Below are 13,753 nucleotides of genomic sequence, written 5' to 3' on the forward strand. Positions count from 1 at the left end.
CTCCACTTGCAGAATCGCCCGGCAATGGTGCTCACTCTCCTCTCCTCTCCTCTCCTCGACAAGTAAAAGTCAAAGTCTAAGTCACACACGCATCCCGCACGCGGCTTCTGGCGATGACCTTATACTTATAGAGGATGCATGGGTGAGGAAACACAGGTCATCAGGGAATACATGATTGGCCTAGGCAGGTATCACGCGGATCGCTCTTTTCTAAACCGTCTGATGGAGAAGGGAAGCTAGCTAATATCGGTTTCAGTACTTATAGTGCGTGGAAAAGTCCCCGGCATTATTTCTCTTAGTACCTTAATTTGCATGCACCCACATATTATCCTTGCTTCTTGCGCCAGTGCCTTTTGGCCTTCCCGGTATCAGGAGAAAGTTAAAATAAGGTGTGGATTCGAGGAGGCTACTACTCTATTTGCTTCAGGGCATTAATTGCCCGTTACCAAGATCAGTATGACATGATTATTTGGCAGATATATAGGGGCACTGTATCATTTTTCAAGTATTATTATACATTTCCTTTTTACATTTACAAAGAATGAAAGGAAAATGAATGATCCTATTGATTGTGACTGTGAGGTATTTATAGGTCCCCAACATATGCTTGACAATGTCGGTTACAAGGTTTACCTCGCTTCCAAAAGGTGTAGCGACTGTTCGATGTACACAGTGTTTGGACAACGCTATAATTCTAACTGCTATGCAGTTATTTTGATGAAAATGTTAACTGCCTTATTAGCCTAGTTATGACGCTAATTTATTTCTAACAATACTCTTCGTTTCAGTACATTTTCAAGCTAGGAAAATACATGTATCAATTAGGCACAGAATGGTATAACATCAAATGAGCCCGCAGGTTCAAGTGAAAATTAGAGCCCAGCGTACACATCCAAATCAATACTGCTTTTATCTCACAGATGAGATGCAAATCCAAGCCCCGGAAGTAACGTTTCAAATACTGCTTTTATCTCCAGCCGAGATCAAATCAGCAGGACAAAATGCCAATCAGTTTCAAATACTGCATTTTTATTTACCGAAAATACTTTGTCGTACGACTCTTCTATGATTCATGTCCGGCAACTGTTCGGCGGCATGCTCTAGTTTTGGTTCTTTTCTCACACAGATACCTGGCGCCGTGCAGGGATCGGACATTGAAAGTCGGTACGCATAGCAGCACTCTTCATTTACATAACAAGTTACACTCAATAGTATATTCTGCTGGTCTTAGTCAATCATGAAATACTATACGCGAGAGCAAACTAGCATGTTGTGTATGTGATTAGCACTCAATACAATCAGGAGGACTCATTAGCTCCTAAGAACACAAAACTACTTCTACATAGAAAACCAAGCTGGTTCAAAGGCTGCTCCCAAACTTTCACAACTTAACTTCTTCATTGACAAAATTTCAGCAAGAGCCATGATGGCCATCTCAAGAGCAGGAATTTGTCACTGCTGCAGCATCGAGTGTCTCTCTCTCATCTCCGCCTGTTTCATCGTCTTCCCCAGCAGTGTATCAACCTGCAAGACCCTGCATGCATAAGTAACATGAGTTTTTAGAACGTTCTGTTGTAACTGGAATGTTGCAAAAAAAAAAGAGTTAGCATGGCTTGATTTGTATAATATATGTTTTTCCCTAAAGATCATATCCAATACAGATAGGATCAGGCAGCAAGTACACCACAATATTCAACATTAACTAATTCCTATAATCTCAATGAAGAACAGACTAGTTCATAATATCTGACCAAAGTGGACACATTCCAGACTCCACCACATAATATAAGAACTAACTATGGTGTTGTCAATCTGATTTCACACAACAAGCAAAGAAACACTTGACCTTTGAAAACGTTCACACTATAAGTTGGATGAATACAATCCACGAGTGGTAGCAAGTGAAGAACATGATCAGTTCACTATTTATTTTTCTTTCACACTTTCAAAAACTCTTGTGAACACGAATACATGTAAAACACTGGACAACAGATTTTGCAGCAAACAACCTGGAACAAATATAGATGATTACAAGTTTGAATTCTTGATCATTCATCTACTTACATTGTGGTATCGATGTGGAGGTCCTTGAGGTCGCTCTTCAGCTCCTGGGTTCCATTCTCCATATCAAATAACCCTGAAATTGTTCAAGAAGAATAATCTTGTGAATTCTATTTCACAGTTTCAAAAACTACTGTGAATACAAAGGAAGTATGGTAAAAGGCTACTTGCAAGGCAGTCAGCAAGCACAACAGAATATTCAATATAACTTAACTCCTAAAATGTTCAAGATGAAAATCTACTCCTATTTATGACACTCTATTGGATACTCTTTATTTGCAAGATGCAACAAGCTAGACAAGTCGACTGTAGCTGGACATTCGACTATTTAAGTTTTTTTGGTTCCGTCGTTTTGGTCTTCAGGCCAATCTGTTCCTCCAAAATGGAGACCGGGTTTCTTAATCCCAAATAGGAACCCAACCCAAATTGACAGATTTTTTCTGGTTAGATTAAAGGGGACGAGTATATCAACTCCTAGCAATCTGCTCACCTACACATTATGTGTTCAACACGGAAATTTGGAAAATTCAACATGTAGCAGCACAACAGTAATGGCTGAAAAGCTGCTCAAGATACTGGTCACCATGAGTTACTACTTAGAGAGCAGTTCAACACACCAAAACAAACAAATCTGACTCAATCTACATGACAATTAACTAGTCATACACATAGCGGCTTCAAAGTAACATATATAAATGGTTTGACATAGACATACATCAAAAGTACTTGACGCCACACATAGACACGAATAACTAGACAGTAGACAAGATATGAAGATGATATGATAAATGGTGAATAATTTGCATGCTTCAGATTTGATTGGTCTTCCGGCGAGCATTCAAGGGCTCAAATCAATCAACCATGTAATTCTATAAATTCGATTCTATCTTATGGGCACCACTAGCAATCGGATCCCGATTTAGGCTTCCCATCGGACCAGTGCTCATCCCTCCGATTGCAAGTTGCTGGTCCGTACGATCGTCAAACAGAGCCACGTCTAATCCCTGGAATTTGTGGACAATTAAGTGCTTCCGTCTTAAATTCTCCAACTGAATGCTTCCGTCTTGAATTTGTCAAGTATGCTGATTTTGCTCTCCTCTTCATTCTGGTAGCCGCCGTTAATTGCTTATACGGTATTTAGGAAACAGATTCCACATATTAGGAAGCAAATTTTTAGGAAACTATTTTTCCTAACCTTGTTTTCCCTGGTAATCGACACTTTTTATGGATATTTGCAGATTTGCTTCTGACATATCTTAATTTTTCTTCCATGTTTTAAAAATATGCTTCCAGAGTACAGGTTAATTGAAACACGGCGAAATTATGTTTCCATCGTCTTGGATAATAAGTTTTCACGCTGGATTAACTAATATTTATCCTACGAAACTGGGTATTTTACTTTTGAACAGGAAACATCACAACATTATTTTGAGAATAGCTTCCAGCAATTAAGAATTTTATTTTTGCAAGTGAGCAAACCGGGGTATTTTGCAAATGCTTCGAGCCAAGTGAGGATTGTTTCTACATAAATTTAGCTACTCTTATCCAATCAAGAGTTTTCTTCCATGAACACAATTTTCAACAGATAACCACATGTATTTTCATCGTTTCAGCTAGGTGCTTCATACATAGGAGATTGGAGCTTCCGATCCATTGTATATATGCAACCACCATTCAACTATACTTCCAACAAGGTAAATACATGCTTCTTGTCAATTAGAACAATGCTTCACAAGTATTTAAATTTCAGTTCATAATATTCTATGTTTCCATGGACTCTTCTATTTTCTTCCTACACACTCATGTCAAATTCACGAATAAAAAGATGCTCCCAATGAAGGCATCATGTGGTTTCTAAAAGGAAATTTGCTACAGGAGAATAATGTGAGCATCCGCCGTTGCTTCGGACGGGGGCAATTTGCTCGGTCGGCGACACACTCCTAGACAACGGGTCGATTGTTCTCTCGCCATTGCACTGCTTTTTGACTGTGAGGCTTGCGTCGACGAGGCAATGCATAGACTACTCGTGCCATGCATCATTCAACCGCCATGCTACAAATCAACTCTTCAACAGGTGCTCAACTCAGCCTCCTTCGTGATGCCTACAAATAATATTAATAATAAGCATAACATGTAAACAAAATGAACATGAGGTGGAAGCAAAAGGAACAAGAATATGGAGCCAAATGTATGTACTGAAGAAATGCTACTACCTCTATAACATAGCAATCTGAAAACCTTGACGAAGCACAACTATGGACACAAGAAGCAGACGACGGCGAAGCATAATATACAGTTAGTATCAATATTGTTTATAAGCAATACAAGGAAGCACAATAAGGTGAAGCATAATATGCAGTCAATATCAATAACGTCGAGCTCTTTCATTCCACGACGAAGCTAGCAGACATGGCTAGGCTTTGTGCATGCTCGTCGTCCTCGCAGGCTATGATACATCAGTTGTTGGCACGGTCACTGTAAGATGAATCATGGATGGACGTGTTGAAGCCGCGAGATGCACATTGCCTGGTAGTAGTGGTTGTATCAATTTCTAAACCAACAGTGGGAATAATAAGAAGCAAAAAACTGATATCGCCTTGTGCAAAAAATGTAAGTAATCGAAGCATGATTGAAAATGGTTGAACCAAAGTTCGATTGTAATAGAAACAACATAAGAAGGAGCCGAAGCATGTAAGTATCAAACACATATATTATGCTAGTATATCACAGATTCACAGTACATATGAGGGCAGATCAAACGTAGATATGCATCTGTAAACAAATTTGATAGCTCCTTGCCAGGATTGGTGTACAAAGAGTCAAAGATTTGCTCCTATATTACGTAAATTTTGACTTTCATATAGACAGTACAGCAGGAGAAGAAATTCATTAGAAAGAAAACAGAATTGGACATGTCCTATGCTCGTAGTCATAGCTAGTACCTTGTTTTCCACTAGCTGCTGCAAACGGGCGTGGCAACCTGTGGTGTGGAGGAAGCAGCCGAGGCTAGCGGCTGCAATGGCCACACGGAAGGGCAGACGAGGCCTTGTGGAGCTGCCGGCTGGGGAGTAAGCTTCCAGTGGGGTGCTGGAGAGGGTCGAGGGAGAACGGCGGAAGCTGAGGTGGAGCTAGGCACCGGTCTGTGATGCTTCCACGACATCTCCCCGCGGAGGAGCTTCGGGCGTGCCGCCGGCGCAGATGTGGAGGTGATGACATGGAGGGAAGAAGAAACACGGTGGGAGAGGTTGGGGCGATGTGAGGAGATCATGGAGTAGAGCGCCGAGGAGACGAAGGTCAGCGGCGTGTCTGGATTTGGGGATCGATTGGGGATACGAAGAGAAATATCAGGAGACATTAATGATCAGAAAATTTAGGATCTTGATCAACGCACGGTTAAGGGTGGGAAAAAAAAGATGTAAAAGTGGAACCAGTCTGTTCGATGGTGAGGTCCGACGGATTGTTTGCCATCGGACTCTGATAGATAGTATTTACCCTATCTTATGCCTTGTCAATTTTACTACCTTGCTGCTAAAATGTAGATAATGGAGAGCAAAGGAGGCGAGAACCTAGGAGACAGCGAGCAGCTGCTACTGCTGCTTTGTGCCATCGAGCATCTGCAGTGAATGTAAATGTGGTCTTGTAAGTTCAGAGTGCGTACAAGAAACTAGTGCCAACCTGCAGAATAAGCTATTATGAAAAGGATTCAGTGCATAAAAAGGAATCCGCAAATAGACATGAATAAGAATCATCCAGTTAAAAGGTTCAAATGCAATTGAGTTAAATTTCACATAGCAGACTACTACAAGCTTGCTCTTAAAAGCATATCCGATGGGAAAAAGTACGTCATCTACCATACATGAAGGTTCAGTGACTAAAAATATTTGCAAGATTTACATATCAGATATCAATGTAGAACGAACAAGGTAAACTACATTTTAAAACCATTCTTCATGGCAAGTTCATTTTTAGTAAAGATTTATGAACTAGCAGCGGTTCATCACATAACAATTGGTCCATGGAACTATTGCATCGCCCACAAATAAAAATTTAGATATGAATGGCCTCACCAAGGTTGCAGCAACACCATGATCTGGTCTTTGTCAACGTGGTGGAGACAGGAGCACAGCGGTGACCTCGGACACCACCACACTCGTTTAACCATGGTTGTTCCATTCTGTTCTGTTCAAAATAAGAAATGTACTTAATTTACAACTAGCTAATTACTAAAATATCAGAAAAGACTAGAATGTTAAATGACAAGATAATGGCAGACTCACTTCGATCATGTTTTTGCACAATTAAACATAACTAGGTAAATATTTCTAAGCCATAAAGATTTTCATATGATTCTAGCAATAAGGGACCAAACAATATGTAAAACGCACACATTAAACTAAGTAGCCAATCGAGTGAATGAAGCTACACTAGATAAATGTTGTACTGGTTGTTGCATCGCCAGTGAATGGTGAGCAAGCTATAATCATAACAAGTGCAGTATTTGTTGATCTGCATATGTACGTGAAGACTGAAGAATATACATTCAGACTTCTTGAAATATAGCAGACACAAATGAAAAAATATCACATGACAAGGGAAATGCTACTGCCATTTTAATTTCTGTTGGTTCAAACCGTTAACTTGAGATCAGATCTGTATAGTATCTCCTACTTACATACTATGAAGGAAAGAACAATCGGGAGAAGTCTATTATAAGAGAGTTATATGGATCAGTCCATGGAATTTTCGCCAACTACAACAGCAAAAAGTACAAGACATAATTATCAGGACACAAAACACCACTCAAACGCTTGTTGTTTCGACACATCATACATTGGAAGGTAGTTCACGAAAATAAAGAATAGTTCATCAAGGTAAGAAAACAGAGACATAATAATGCACATGAGAAATACTACAGCTTTGTTTGCACCTCAAATCAACAATGAAGCTTATTTACACTGCAACATTGACAAGAAATGTATGCAAACAATTCAAAATAGATGTTCATTCTCAATGAACTTACAATCAAGATGTTGTCCACACCACGAGCATGGCAGAAACCAACTTAAATCTCAAGGGCTTCCACACCGTGTACTCAACCTGGGACCCGTCCTTGTTCTACCTAATACCAAACCAGTAATAAGCATCATTTGATATGTGGATGAATCATAAGGAAGCAGAAGAATGCAACATCACAAGCTGCATTTCAGTTGACAAAATAATAGGATGTCATGACAATCACCTAACTATATATAGGTTGAACTGCAGCAAGACTATGGTAGAATTATGACGCTTCACTAATGAACCAGACTTGTAGTCAGCATTGCTATTTAGCAAGGAAATTCTAATGAGGCACTGGTTTAACTAGTCAAACTCCTGATAATCCAAACTCGGTAGCAAAAATACCAGGCATTGCGCATAGTACAAACTCGCAGAATAATTAAGGTGTCGACCGTCATGTTGCGCAGCAGCTTCCGCGCACACAAAAGCTTAATTCAGCCTGTCAAGGGCGTACCGATCTGCCGCGCGCGGCAAGAAGAGACAGGAGCGCCTCGTCCTCGCCTTCGTCGTCGTGTCCAAGACCGGCGGGCAGGTTGTCCGTGTACATGAACCGGAGCATCGTCTTGAACGTCTCAGAGTCCATGTCCGGCACCGTGATGATCAGCGACAGCGCGTCGGTGTTGGCCTCGAGCATGTGGCCGCAGAACTGCGCCTTGAAGACCGGCGAGCGTGCGGCGAGAATAGCACGGTGGGCGCGGAGCGGCGGCGCCTCGTCGCCGCCCACGACGAACGACACGTCTGACAAGGCGGCGGAATCCACCAGGCAACCGAGATGATCTCCTATTTCAGAGAGCAGCGCGGTTATCCCCTTCTTCTCCTGCAACGGCGGCGCTCTGGCGATCGATGTGGGCGTATCGCCGTCGAGAACAGAGACAGCACACATGGCCGTGACCCGGCCATTGCTACAGGCGTACTCGCCGAGGTCGCCCCGGTGGATGAACCGGGCGAATCCCGACCGCTCGTACTCGCCGGGTCTATGGTTAATGTAGACAAGCACGGTCCTGCGACGCGAGAAGCACGACGGCCCGACCACCTGGTCGCTGCCCGTAATGGCGGCGTCAAAGATGACCGTGACGACGTTCTTATCATCGCTGATGAGCTCGAGGTACACGGACACGAAGCCGTCCACGTCTTCCGGCGTGCAGGCCATCCGCCAGTCGTGCCCTCCGGCGGAGACGATGTCGGAGTAGATTGCGCGATCGAAGCGGAGCTCATCCTCATCGATCGGCGAGCACTCGAGTTCGAAGTGGACGACGGCGGAGTTGGACATGATGAGGATCGGTCGAGCTAGGGTGCCAAGTTTCGGATCGATGGAGCACGACAAGTATCTCAACAGATCCTGGCCGGCTCGCTGCCATGGAGCAAATCAATACGGAGTACTGTAGTTATTATAATCATCTAGTAAGACTGACTTTGAATCGTATCGGAAACATTTATTACCCTTCTTGGATTGGAATTGGAAAGGCACGGTCCGGATCAGCCTCAAATTACACTTACAAGTACTCCCTCGGTCCACGTTTAAACATGTCTTTAGTTAAACTTTATAAATTTTGAACAACTCATTCAAAAAAAGTAGCAATATTTATCACACTAAATTTATTGGATAATTAGGGACAATTTTCATAATTAATTCCAGAATATTAAACATGACGACAGCAACTACTAACATGTGAAACTCAAACATACTAGATGCATTAATCAACATGAACGAGTAGCAGGGCAAACGGTACAACATCCATCCCTAAACAGATTGAGATGTGTCGCACGTACCGATCAGGTGGAGGTGGTGGTGGAGGTGTAGCGAGATGAAGTCGCAGCAGTAACGTTGTTGATGACGGGGACAACGGGTCAAATTAGACGGCGTTGAAGACTACGGTAGGCAGCACCGTCCGACTTAGACGGAAGACGACCCGTGGTGAAGAACTTGAGCAGTCGCGCGAGAGCGTTTCCCAAACATCCCGTACAGGATCGCAAAGGCTAGCGGTTCGGAGACCTGCCCTGGAGTAGGGTATGATGGCGGCGCAAGGTGAGAGAGGTGGAAACCCTAAGTCGTGTATATGATGTGTTTCTGCGGTATCCGGGAGCGACCCGAACCGATTAACTGCGGCGCATCTTCTAGAACTCTGTTCGTTTTCCTGAACTGCAAAAAGAAAGGAAAGTCTCGGCTTGAGGCTCAATCCACTCACCACGATCGCGACGTGCGTCGTGTCAAGTCGAGCGAGGAGGAGGAGGAGGAGGAGGAGCGTGCATGTACCACTCCTATTCTCACTCACTTACTAGTGGTGGAACAACCCACCTGGTCTAACTTCCTTCTAACTTTCCATATGGGATTAAATTTTCCATCTTTTGTCACTCACTAGTGAGCTGCCACTAACTTGGGTTCAACTCACATGGGCTGCCACAATGTGGACTTTGAGATTTATAGGAAAATCTAAAATTTAATATAGGCCACTAAAAGTGATCAAATATTTCAACAAAATTAACGTTGCTAGATTCATCTTGACACTTAGTTTAATAATATACTATATAGCAATCTGATGGCGTGCGCATGTTGCTATATTTGGGTAAAACTTTAATCAAATTTAAAAATATTTAGCTTTCAAAAAATTAAAACATGTACTTATTCGCGCAGGGATGGAGTACCCATAATAATGCACGTGCCGTACATGTTAAATACTTAAATAACATGATGCCTTTATACAGTATAAAGAAAGCTAACACAATTTAATTTGGGGCCTTTATAAATAACATGATACTTCTATAGCTCCTGAGACCTTTTTTATAAAAAAATATCCGAACACAAAGGCGGCTGAGATGAAGCGATATCGGTATGGATGAGCATAACCGATGAATCGATATCGGTATGGATGAGCATGACCGTCATTTTGTTCCGTAGAACTCTTGAAAATCCGCCCGGCCGATTTGGACGAAGTGTACCCGTGTCATGCGAGCCCTGCTCCGGTGCTCCCTCTAAACTTTGTTTAAGGATTATAGTTGTTTTTCTTTCCTGTGTTGGATCCACCGAAACACATATTCAACCCATGTGTACCCGTCTATATTGATACGGTATGTATACCTCGCGTAAGAAAATAAAGAGGTCACATGATCAGTTAACGATCTCATCCGCCTAAGTACCGCCCCACGTCGTACAAAAACGAGGTACAACACAATGCGGACCCTATGGGCTGATGACCCACAAGTATAGGGGGTCGCAACAGTCTTCGAGGGAAGTATTACCCAATTTATTGATTCGACACATGGGGAGACAAAGAATACTTGTAAGACTTAACAGCGGAGTTGTCAATTCAGCTGCACCTGGAAACAGACTTGCTCGCAAGAGTTTATCAGTAGCAACCGTTTTGTAGCAGTAGGAATAGTGAAATAACAGCAGTAGTGAAATAAAGACAGCAGTAGTGATTATAGTAAACAGCAGGATTAAAATACTGTAAGCACAGGGATGGATGAACGGGAGTTGCATGGATGAGAGAATACATATAACAATCATGGTAGGGCATTTGCGAGATAATAATTAAACGGTATCCAAATACTAATCAATCCATAGGCATGTGTTCCATATATAGTCGTACGTGCTCGCAATGAGAAACTTGCACAACATCTTTTGTCCTACCAGCCGGTGGCATTCGGGCATGTAGGAAAACTACTGGAAATTAAGGTACTTCTTTTAATAGAGTACCGGAGCAAAGCATTAACACTCCGTGAACACATGTGATCCTCACATCACCGCCTTCCCCTCCGGTTGTCCCAATTTCGTCACTTTGGGGCATCGGGTTCCGGACAGCAACATGTGTATACAACTTGCGAGATAAGATCATAAAACAATGAATATCTTCATGAATCAATAACATGTTCAGATCTGAGATCATGGCACTCGGGCCCTAGTGACAAGCATTAAGCATAACAAGTTGCAACAAGATCATAAAAGTACCATCTACGGATACTAGGCACCATGCCCTAACAATCTTATGACTATTACATGATCAATCTCATCCAATCCCTACCATCCCCTTCAGCCTACAGCGGGGGAATTACTCACACATGGATGGGGGACACATGGCTGGTCGATGGAGAGGCGTCGGTGGTGATGGCGGCGATGATCCCCTCCAATTCCCCGTCCCGACGGAGTGCCAGAACAGAGTTTCTGGTCCCAAGACGGAGTTTCGCGACGGTGGCGGCGTCTTCGGATGGTTTCCGGCGACTTCCACTTCTCGTCTCGCGTTGTTAGATCGAAACCCTTAAGTAGTCCGGAGGGGGTGTCGGAGGCGGCGGCGGCGCCCACACGCTAGGCGGCGCCCCCCCCCTACGGGCCGCGCCGGCCTAGTGTACGGGGGCCCGGGCCTCCCCGAGGCCTGCCCTTCCGGCTCCGTGATTCTTACGGAAAAATAAGCCCTTTGACATAAATTCCGAGGATTTTCCCGAAAGTTGAATTTACGCACAAAAACGAGACACTGGAGCAATTCGCTGAAAACAGCGTTAGTCCATGTTAGTTGTATCCAAAATACACAAATTAGAGGCAAAACAATAGCAAAAGTGTTCAGAAAAGTAGATACGTTTTGGACGTATCAACTCCCCCAAGCTTAGCTTATTGCTTGTCCTCAAGCAATTCAATTAACAACTGAGTGCGATAAAAGAACTTTCACGAACACATTTGTTCATATGATGTAAATATTCTCATGATATGGCAAGTGCTTAAGCAATTCATAATAAGATACATGCAAATAAAGTCATCTAATAGCGATATCAATCATGAAAGAGATACCAACAAACTAATAACAAGCACCATGAAACACTTCCATAAGCAGGATTGCAATGTTCATAGAAAGATATGATAAAGTGGTATCTCGCTTGCCTGTATTTGCACAGCAAAACATAAATGCCCGAGCACCTCTGAAGTTCATAGAAAGACTAGAAGTAAAAAATTGTCAAAGATAAAAGCATCAAAGTTATACCACAGCTGATCATATTTTGGGACAAGCATATTATACTAAGAATGACGAGTTATGCTCTCAAGAAGGTGCTCAAAGAAATGATAGTGACTCAACATAAAAGTAAAAGATTGACCCTTCGCAGAGGGAAGCAGTGATTAACATGTGCTACAGCTTTTCATTTTTTTCAAAGACAGAAAGAAAATTATTTTGAGAGGTGTTTGTTGTTGTCAACGAATGATAGTGGGTACTCTAACCACCTCGCCAACCGAGACTCTCAAGAGCGTCTCCCATGAAGGACGTCATTTCTACCGAGCAAGGTAAATCATCCCTCTTCTCTTTTGTTTACACATGCATTTTAGTTTTATTATGGATGACACTCCCCCCAACCTTTGCTTACACAAGCCATGGCTAACCGAATCCTCGGGTTCCTTCCAACATTCACATACCATGGGGGAGTATCTATTTGCAGGTTAAGTTGCTTACTGATGAATCGAGCAAAACACGTGAAGAGAATTATTAATGAAGGTTAATTAATTGGGGCTGGGAACCCCGTTTCCAGCTCTTTTTGCAAAATTATTGGATAAACGGATGTGCCACTAGTCCATTGGTGAAAGTCTGTCGAAGTAAATGACAAGGTTGAAAGATAAAACACCACATACTTCCTCATGAGCTATAAAACATTGACACAAATTGAGAAGTAGTTTGAAGGTTCAAATGTAGCCATCCTCCGTGGCGCACGCCCTAAACATTCCCGACGTGTTGTACACCATGCTAACCTTCCCGGCGGCCGACACGGCCACCAGGCCGACAGTCGCCTGCGGGCACGCCTCGCTACGATGCGCGCGGCAGCCTCCTTCAGCGGCAGGCCCCGGTGCTCCATCAGGGCCGCCACATCGTGCGCTACCGTGTGCCGGATGATGGACTCGCCCTTGCCCGTGGCGGACACCGCGCAGAGAGGGCTGGCGTAGGTGCCCGCGCCGATGATCGGGGTGTCGTCGATCCTGCCAGCCATCTTGTTCACGAGACCGCAAGTGGACGTCGCCGTCGCCAGGTTGCCGGAGGAGTCGATGGCCACGCTCGTCATCAGGTTGTCTCGGCAGTGCCGTCGCTCGTCAGCACGGATCCCTTTCCGGCGTTGAAGTGCGGGCAGTTCTCCAGCTCCCGCACCTACGGTACGTGTGGCGCGCGTAGAAAGATGGATTTGTTAGAACACGTATGCAACCCCTAACTGACTAGGTATTGGTCCGTAGCATTTTCTTTGTTAAAATTCCTAGTAACAGTTTCAATCTGCTCGAGAGCTAGAATATATGGAGAGAGAGAGAGAAGCGGTGGTGATGATGAACGACGGGAAGATTAGGTATACTCCCTGTGTAATGTATACGTACTACGAGCTCGACGACGTCGAGGGCGGTCCGGCCGGCCGGCCTGGAGCGCTGCGACGGCGAGGTCAACGAGAGCGGCGGAAAAGTGCATGCGACCAACGAAGAAGAAATACCTCTCTTCTCACAGAGTGTGCCCTGACCTTGTCGCTGCTGCCGTCAATTCTCCGCTCACAGAATCGGCCGACCATGGCGTCCCCTCTCGCCTCATCGCTGCCACCGTCACCACTCCATTTGCAGAATCGGCCGGCAATGGTGCTCACTCTCCTCTCCTCTCCTCGACAAGTAAAAGTCAAAGTCTAAATCACA

At 43.7% G+C, this 13,753-nt stretch overlaps 2 pseudogenes; both read right to left on the reverse strand.

The window, feature by feature from the left end:
- Positions 1–1,452: 1,452 nt before the first annotated feature.
- On the reverse strand, positions 1,453–8,389 carry LOC124689213 (annotated as a pseudogene).
- A 4,386-nt stretch (positions 8,390–12,775) lies between these two features.
- On the reverse strand, positions 12,776–13,149 carry LOC124689214 (annotated as a pseudogene).
- Positions 13,150–13,753: the final 604 nt, after the last annotated feature.

The sequence above is a fragment of the Lolium rigidum genome, chromosome 2 (assembly GCF_022539505.1).
Source record: "Lolium rigidum isolate FL_2022 chromosome 2, APGP_CSIRO_Lrig_0.1, whole genome shotgun sequence".
In the NCBI taxonomy this organism is placed as follows: domain Eukaryota; kingdom Viridiplantae; phylum Streptophyta; class Magnoliopsida; order Poales; family Poaceae; genus Lolium; species Lolium rigidum.